General features: G+C 44.0%; 1 pseudogene; it reads right to left on the bottom strand.

Moving 5' to 3' along the window:
- Nucleotides 1-268: 268 nt before the first annotated feature.
- Nucleotides 269-1,348, bottom strand: LOC101835809 (annotated as a pseudogene).
- Between the last annotated feature and the right edge of the window lie 7,291 nt (nucleotides 1,349-8,639).

Here is an 8,639-nt window from a genome sequence, read left to right as displayed (position 1 = left end):
TTCTGCTTAGGTCTGTACCCCATTCTAATTGGATTATTTGGTTTTTGATATCTTTTTTTTTCTAGGCAGAACAATTTTAATACAATGCTCTCTGAAAACCGATTTCAAAATAGAGAAGCTCTCCCAAACTGTAGAAGTCATAAAAATGCAAAATACCCCTTTAGGAAAACTGAATCAAAATTATGCCTCAATTTTCAAAATATCACACAAGTTATTTCCACTGGTCAGGCACCAAGGTGACAGACACTAACCACTGCTCAGCCAAAAGTCAGCTGTTCTCGATCTGGTCCAGGTCCAGATCATCGTGGTCCAGTGGGAAGACGCCCTCCTCTCCTGCAAAGTCCCAGTCCCTAGGTCCTCCGCTGCTCCCAGCCTCTCCTGTGCTGGCCTCTGGCTCTCCTGAAGCCCAGGCACTGGACTGGTAGGGCCAGGCCTGGGAATCCTTGGGCTAGAGCCAGGTGTGATCATGCTCTCGAGGCCCTGCGAGTTACATGGGGAGGACACAACAGTCTTCGCCTGGGTGTCGTCCTCATCATCTTCATAGTCCAGGGAGCAAAGGCTCTTTGAGTTTTTTAAAGTCCTTGTCATTTTCAGAAAGTCTAAGGATGGGCGTGTCCACCTGGCATCCTCGTCCCGCCTCTGCTTGTGCCGGACCCTTCTCCTATCCAATACACAAGACCGTGAGCGGCACCGGAGCAGCCCGTGGTGCTGGCGGCCTAGCTCAGGTGTGGATGTGGGGGTGCTGCTGGCTGAACGCAGGCAAGGACTTGCAGCTCTTGTGAGAGGGACAGTCGGTGCCTGGAGGAAAATGAGCAGCGTCCTAGAGAAAGCCAATGTGGACCTGAGCTTGTACTGCCTTCACTGCCGTCCACACAGCCACTGCTGGCTGAAGCTGGCCGGGGTGTCAGTGGGGAGGCAGGGCCAGCAGGTGACACAGGACTCCTGGGTAGGCCTGGGCCTAGCCTTCCCTGCAGGGCAGGGTTCCCAAGACCACTGCAGCGTGGCACTGCCACCACTGTCGCATCTCCTCTTAGAGATGGCAGTCCACACCAGGGAGATACTAGGGCGCCATGGGGAGCGGCATGGAGCCAGTTCCTCTGGTTCTGACAGAGACTGGCAGTATCGCTTGGTCGGTGGTGCTGCAGGTGGCCCTGTGCTCTCACGGAGGTCCAAGAAGCCGCCCACATCCGTAGGCCCTGGAGATGCCAGCTGCCATTTGAGACCTTCGGTGTGAGACACACCAGCGAGCCCAAAGGGAAGGGGCCTGAGGCCGCCTGGCTTCCAATGGGCCATCCTCCACGTAAGGCTTCCAGGGACTCTTGTCTACAAAAACCAGCAGGTGTTTCATGAGTATTAAAAGTGCCTTTGTTTGAGATCTCAAAAAGCCCAGGAACTACAGATGGAGCTGAGGGTGGATTTGAACTTCTTCAGCCCTTGCTTCCACCTTCCAAGAATGTTGGGATTACAAGCGGTAATACCAACATGGCCAAGTGATTCTAAAGTTTACGCCGAGATGGCAAACACTCAGACAATACATACCTTCAGTCTACACAGAAAAGTGGCTTCAGAATAACTTCCAAGTCACCTTCCACAGGTCCTTGGGGAGTATCTGCTCTTAGGATTCCCTTAAGGGACCATCATAGCTCGTCAAACTTTCTGCTTCCTGATTACATAGCAACAATCACTGAGTCCCAGAGACAGCAGCCCACGGGCTCAGCATGGTGACCAACAGGTCTCAAAGTCGACCGGAGAAGTGATTCAACGAGGGGCAGCGTGCCCAGGCGCTGCAGGCAGGCCTTACAGCCCAGAGTGCAGGAGCGAGCACAACAGGAATGCTAGGGGCCTGGCCTGCTTGGAGGGATCCCAGGACGCGAAGACTTCGGAGAGCAGAGGCCAGGAGACTCTGGGGAGCTGAGGCCCAGGGGTCTTTGAGGTGCTGGGTCCCTGGGGACCTTGGGATGTCCGGGTTGCTGGACATGAGGACCGTCTGTTTTTTGATATCTTATTTCTTGAGTTCTTTATATATTTTGGATACTAGACTTCTGTTGGATATGAAGTTGGTTAAAAATCTTTTCCCATTCTGTAGGTTGCCTTTTTTGTCCTATTGACAGTGTCCTTTGCCTTACAGAATCTTTTAAATTTCTTGAGGTTCCATTTATTAACTGTTGTTCTTAGTGCCTGCACTATCTGTGTTCTGTTCAGAAAGCTGTCTTCTGTACCAATGCCTTCAAGTCTATCCCTCACTTTCTTTTCTGTCAGGTTCATGTGTCTGGTTGTATGGATGTGAGTTTAGTATAGGGTGATAGATGTGGGTCTATTTGCATTTTTCTACATGTAGACATCCAATTGGACCAGCACCATTGTTGAAGATGCTTTCTTTTTTCCAGTATGTGTTTCTGACTTTTGCAAAAGAAATTAATTAGGGTCCATAGGTGTGTGAATTTATGTCTGGGTCTTCAATTCAGTTTCATTGATAAACATGTCGGTTTTTATGTTAATGCCATGAAGTTTTTATTACTATAGCTCCTGAGTACATCTCAAAATCAGGGATTGTGATACCTCCAGCAGTTCTTTTATTATTCAGGATTGTTTTAGCAATCCTGGATTTTTTTATTTTTCCATACGAAGTTGAGAATTGTCTTTTCAAGGTCTGTAAAGAATTGTGTTGGATGCCGGGCGGTGGTGGCGCACGCCTTTAATCCCCTTAATCCCAGCACTCAGGAGGCAGAAGCAGGTGGATCTCTGTGAGTTCCAGGACAGCCTGCAAAGCTACAGAACAACCCTGTCTCCAAAAACAAAAACAAAAAATGAAAATAACTGGGAAATGTCCCTTCTGTTTCTGTTTTGTGGAATAATTTGAGGAGAACTGATGTTAACTTTTCTGGTAGAATTCTGTACTAAACCCATCTGGACTTGGGCTTTGTTTTATTTATTTGTTTGTTTTTGGTTGGGAGACTCTTAACAACTGTTTCTATTTCACTAGGGGTTATAGGTCTATTTAAATTGTCTGATGTTGATTTAACCTTGATTATTGAGAAAATTATCTTTTAGGTTTTCCAATTTGGAAATCAGGTTTGTAAAGGATGTCTTATGATTCTCTGAATTTCCTCAGTGTCTGTTGTTTTGTCTACCTTTTTGTTTCTGATGTTATTAATTTGTATATTCTCTGTTCATCTTTTAGTTAGTTTAGGGAAGGGTTTGTCTATTTTGTAGATTTTCTCAAAGAACCAACCCTTTGTTTCATTGATTTCTGTTTTCCTCTCACCTATAATCCTTTTTCTGCCCTGTCTTCTCACTTCCTGTCTCTGTCCAACCATTTCACTCCCTGCCTGTCTGTTAGCTAGTGGTGAGCTCCACCCTCTGATCTTCAGACACACTTTATTTGTACAAACAAGAATCACCACAGGTCTGCCTTTATTGTTACTTAGTCTTTTTTCACTGCAGTTTTTAAAAAATAATTTATTTTTATTTTATGTGTATATATGTCTGCTTATATGTCTGTGTGAAGGTGTCAGATCATCTGGAACTGGAGTTACAGACAGTTGTGAGCTGCCATGTGGGTGCTGGGGACTGAACCTGAATCCTCTAGAAGAACAGCCAGTGTTCTTAACCACTGAGCCATCTCTCCAGCCCCTCACTGTGGTGATGGAACTTTCTCTTCTGGTCCAGTCTATTTAGTGTCTTGTATAGGTACAAGAAGGTACTCTCCTCCTTTAGATTAGGAAATTATCTTCTATGATTTTGATGAAAATATTTTGTGGGCCTTTGATCTGGTCGTCTCCTTTCTCCATTCCTATTATTGACAGGGATGGTCTTTTCATAGTGTTCCATATTTCCTGAATGTTTTGTGCCAGGAATTTTTTAGATTCGACACTTTCTTGAATCAATGTTTCCATTTCTGCTATCATATTGTCAATGCCTGAGGTTCTTTCTTCCATCTTATATTCTGTTGGTGAAGCTTGCCTCTGTAGTTTCTGTTTGCATTGCTAAATTTTTCACTTCCAGAATTCCTTCAATTTGTGTTTTCTCTATTGCTTCTATTTCCATTTCCAGATCTTGAATAGTTTTATTTGTTTCCTTCTACTATTGGTTTGGTTTTTCTCTAAGGTATTTATTTATTTCTTCTTTAAGGACCTATCATCTTCATATAGTTGGTTTTAAGGTCTTTTCCTTGTGCATCATCTGTATTGGAATAGTCAGGACCTGCTGTGGTAGGATTAGCTGGGTTCTAATGTAGACATATGGCCCTGGCTGTTATTGTGTTCTTATGCTGATGTCTAGGCATCTGGGTTTGGGGTGATTATAGGTCTAGGTGCTGATTTCTGGGTTTGTCTTTGCTGGGTTGGTGTTTGTTTTGTTCTTTGGTTTCTGTTTTTTCTCTGGATTTTCAGAGAGGGTGTTGGCTGTGTGCTGCCAGCTTTACTTGCGTACTCCATTGGTATGTTCACAATTCTTGCTGGTGTTGGGGGGAAGAGGAGGCCAGGGGGAGAGAAGGTCTGGTCTTTTGGCAAGAGTGGCCTATTGCTCTTTGCTATTTCTAAGGTCTACTGACCAAGGTGAACAGCTGCTTCAGAAATCAAGGCCTTCTTAGCATTTGAAAACAAAGTCATCAGATTTTTCTCATTTTTATTTGCTTTTATCTATTTCTGCATTTTTCTTTAGTGAGGATTTAAAATGTCAGCCATGTCCACCCCATGCCTACTAGTGTGGTGAAATAAGAGCATTCCACATGAATTTCAGTATCCACACACACATAGTTTTAAAACCAGAAGCAATTCAAAGGACTCCTTTGCAGAGGCTTGAGGAGATCATTGTGATGCAGATCCTCAGATATGAAGGTAAGCAAACTCTTGCTTATTTAAAATATATATAAGGAAAGAAGTATTGTACAAGTGGTGTGCATTTAAAAAATTTAAAGTCTTGCTATAACATGGGATTAAAATAGAAACAGCTACAAAAGTTACTGGATAAATTTGAGCATGGAATGTCCGATAAACTGAGTTGGGAAATTTAAAGTTCTCAGGTGTAATCATTCTGGCTATTTGTTCTTATGAGAGAATGGCCTTAATTAGGCAGTGCTAGTTGAACTGTTTAAGGGAAGATGAGGCATGCTGCTGACAGTGTGCCTCCAAATGGTTTAGGAAATACATAGTTTTGGGAAAGAGACGATAAAACAAATATATGTTGACATGCAGTAAATTTAGGTAAAGAATTTACAAGTGCTCATTGTTATGTCTGGAAAGGTCCCAGATTAAAAAAAAAAAGAGGGAAAATGTTAGTCATGAGGGGAGCCGAGAACACAACTTTTTCTTTTTCTTACAACTATTCTGAGAAATGACCATCCAAGGAAGAGAATTACACAATAACAAACTAGTCAAGAGAATGTTTCCAATAGAAAAAAAATATTATCTGTCGCAAATAGTTGAGCCTCTGTGATGCCAGAGCTCAAGGGACACAGTGGAGAACTCGTAGGATGTGCCTGGCATAACCATGCCGAGTTATCACAGACCCAGAAGACTGGTCCTTTTGTTTTTGATTGCCACAGAATCTGATAAACATTTACAAAAGAAGAAAGTTGAAACTGACTGATAGTTCATGTCGGGACAGGATGGAAGACAGCCTTGATGGAAGCCAAGCTAAGAATTTAACGTCAGAAAACAATCCTGGAAAATAATGCCTCCGAACAGGAGTCCCAGTGTAGCTCCTTTAGTGCCTGTATAGTGTGAATGAAAATGGCCTCCGGAGGCTCATCTATTTGCATGCATAGTCCTCAGCTGATGAACTGTTTGGAAAGGATTAGGAGGTGTGGCCTTGTTGGGGGAAGTGTGTCACTTGGATGGGCTTGGAGGTTTCACATGGCCATGCCAGGCCCAGTCTCTCTGCCTGCTTTAATAGGGATGTAAAGCTCTCAGATACTGCTCCAGCATCACGCCTAGCTTCCTGCTGTGATGATCATGGACTAAACCTCTGAAATTGTAAGCAAGCCCCCAGCTAAACACTTTCTTTTATAAGAGTTGCCTTGGCCATGATGCCTCCTCACAGTAATAGAATAGTGACTAAGACAATCCCTTCGGGAGAAAGGCTGGGGGTAGGATTGCACAAAGCTGTCAGGGCCGTTGGCACGTCCTTTGGAGCACTTAGCAGCTTCAGGGGCTCTGGCAGCACCCCTTATACACCAAAGAGTCAATGGTCAGAGGGGAACCATTTGACTAACCATCCAATCAGAAAGAAAGAAACCCTGACTGAGATGTCTTTTAGTTTGATTATCAGATTCTCTTAGCTCTCCGAATTCCACTGAACCAATGTTAGAATGTTCAACCTTATCAATAGTGTCCTTGTATCTTTTACTTTTTCTCAGATTCAACAAAATAGTTTTGATCCTGGCACAGCTCTTTCTGACAAGTTGGCTTTTAATCAGCGGCTGTCTCATTAGAGAGACAGCTGCAAGGGAGAACTGACTTGGGTAATTAACACGCAGCTTTTCTATGTGTTCAAAACATTTGCAAGTGTGCTGCATCTAAACAGTTGACTAAAGCTTTGAGAAAATCCTATCTGACCACAAGTCCTTAAAGAGTGACTAGTGACAATCAGTAACATCCAGGAAGGAAAGTCAAGCCAAAACAGTCCCAGGCCAAGGCTAAAAAGACCTACTTCCTAGTTTTTAATGAGTAAAACAACATCCTGATCTGTGGTGCCCTCAGAGGCCAGAGACATTAGCTCTCCCTGGAGTTGGACTTACAGGAGGTTGTATGCTGCCGGACATGGGTTCTAGGAACTGAACGTGGGTCCTCTGCAAACACAGTGCTCTCTCTCTCTCTCTCTTAGCCGCTGCATCATCTCTCCTGCCTCAGAAAGGAGGAACTGACCGCCCTTTACCATTAGCATTCTTACCAAAGTTCTGACAATGCTGAAAATGTTAGGGTACTCTAGTTTGGGTCCTCAGTGTCCCATGTTGCAGTGGGTTGCATTGGTCTCCAGGGTGACACTGGCCTTAAGAAGTAGTGAGAAACCTTTAGATCACTGATAGTGTGTCCTGAAGGGGAAATTGGGACTCTAACCTCTTTCCTTTTCTCTCTTTATTTATTTAGTTAGTTAGTTAGGCATCTTATACTCCTGTGTCGGGTTCTCTGGCAGGTAGTGCTGGGGAAGGGCTGGTCCAGCCGGTCTCTTCCTGTGACTGAGTGGGATGATGAGACTCAGCGACTGAGACCACCCTCCTAGTTACTGGAGAAAACCACACTAAGTCGGGAGACTTGGCAAAGTAGTCTCACTTTACTGCATCAGGCAGGTACTTATATAGGGTTGAGAAAGTAGATGAGGACCTCAGGATGGGATGAGGTGTAAGAACCAATAATATTTCACCATGTTAGCAGTAGCTGGGCAGAGGCAGTTTTGCTGAGTAATAGGCCAAAGAGAAGTTGCCAAACTCTAGCCAGGCTCAGGAAGATCCACTAGGCCACGCTCATGGATATGTCCAACCTTTTGACATTGTGATAGGACATTGTCATCCTCAAAGTTCACACCTGAGAACCACACAATTGAGTTTCAAAAATAAACAAGTCACAAAACCCTCATAACATTTTAAGTGTGTTTACTATTTTGTGTTTGGCGTCATTCAGTTTTCCTTGGCCACATAGGGACTGTGGGCTGCCAGGACCCACAGGTTTACATATCAAAGGACTCTGGGAAGTTTTCTTTGTGTGTGTGGGAGGGGGGGGAGGGTGTGATTCTATTTAGCTGGCCAGTCAGCCAGCCTCTGAATTAAAGAGGTGCAGTGTTTAGACTGACCAAACCTGGAGTAAGCACATGTCCCTGGACCACTTGTCATGGTTGAGAATATGCAGTGTTTGTCTAGGCCACAGCTGGGTCATGTGCTTATCCTTGGAGCCAGAAAGAATCAACAGTTTCCTGTAAATCACAAAGATGAAGTGTGTTTTTGTGAAATGAGAGATGAATATCTCTCAAGGGAGACAGGGCAGACAAACCCGTCTTTTACCCAGAGCAGCAGCTTCTGCTTCTCCTGAGAATGAAAGCTGCTGCATTGACTAACCAGGGCTCAGTAGATTCAAAGTTAAAATGGAAATCCCAACATTACTTCCAGGAAGACTATATGCATCTGTTTTAAGCACACAAACATAGTTAAGCACATGGACCTCTGTGAAGAGAAGAAATACACTGGGTAGTAAGGGCTCCCTCCCCTAGTCATTTATGTATTTGCTTAGTCATTGCTTATGACACTTAGTGGGCAAGATACGGACTCTGATGTTAGGTGGGAGTAAGAAATCACATCCATCAGCCTTGAAGTTTGCGATAACATTGCATAACTGTTTCTGCTTCAATTTGTAATCTTCATTTTCATTTGTAAACTGGGAGATTAGTAACATTTACGACAAAATTCTGTTGTGAGGACTAGTAAAGGTTCTCATGTCTCAGCAAATGTTAGCTCTGTTCACATAACCAGTCTAATCATCCACACTTTTGGTGCCAGAGATTCCCATGGCAACGGGAAAGAGTGGTTTTTGTCAGGAGAAAGACCCAAACACATTGCTACAACTTACAGAAGGGAGGCAAGAATCACCAGGAACCTGGTCTAGAGATGATATCCTTTGTGTTAGGCCTAGAGGCTTGGTGATAATCCC

Source organism: Mesocricetus auratus, unplaced genomic scaffold, assembly GCF_017639785.1.
Source record: "Mesocricetus auratus isolate SY011 unplaced genomic scaffold, BCM_Maur_2.0 Super-Scaffold_4256, whole genome shotgun sequence".
In the NCBI taxonomy this organism is placed as follows: Eukaryota; Metazoa; Chordata; class Mammalia; order Rodentia; family Cricetidae; genus Mesocricetus; species Mesocricetus auratus.
This window is presented reverse-complemented; position numbering and strand designations above follow the sequence as displayed.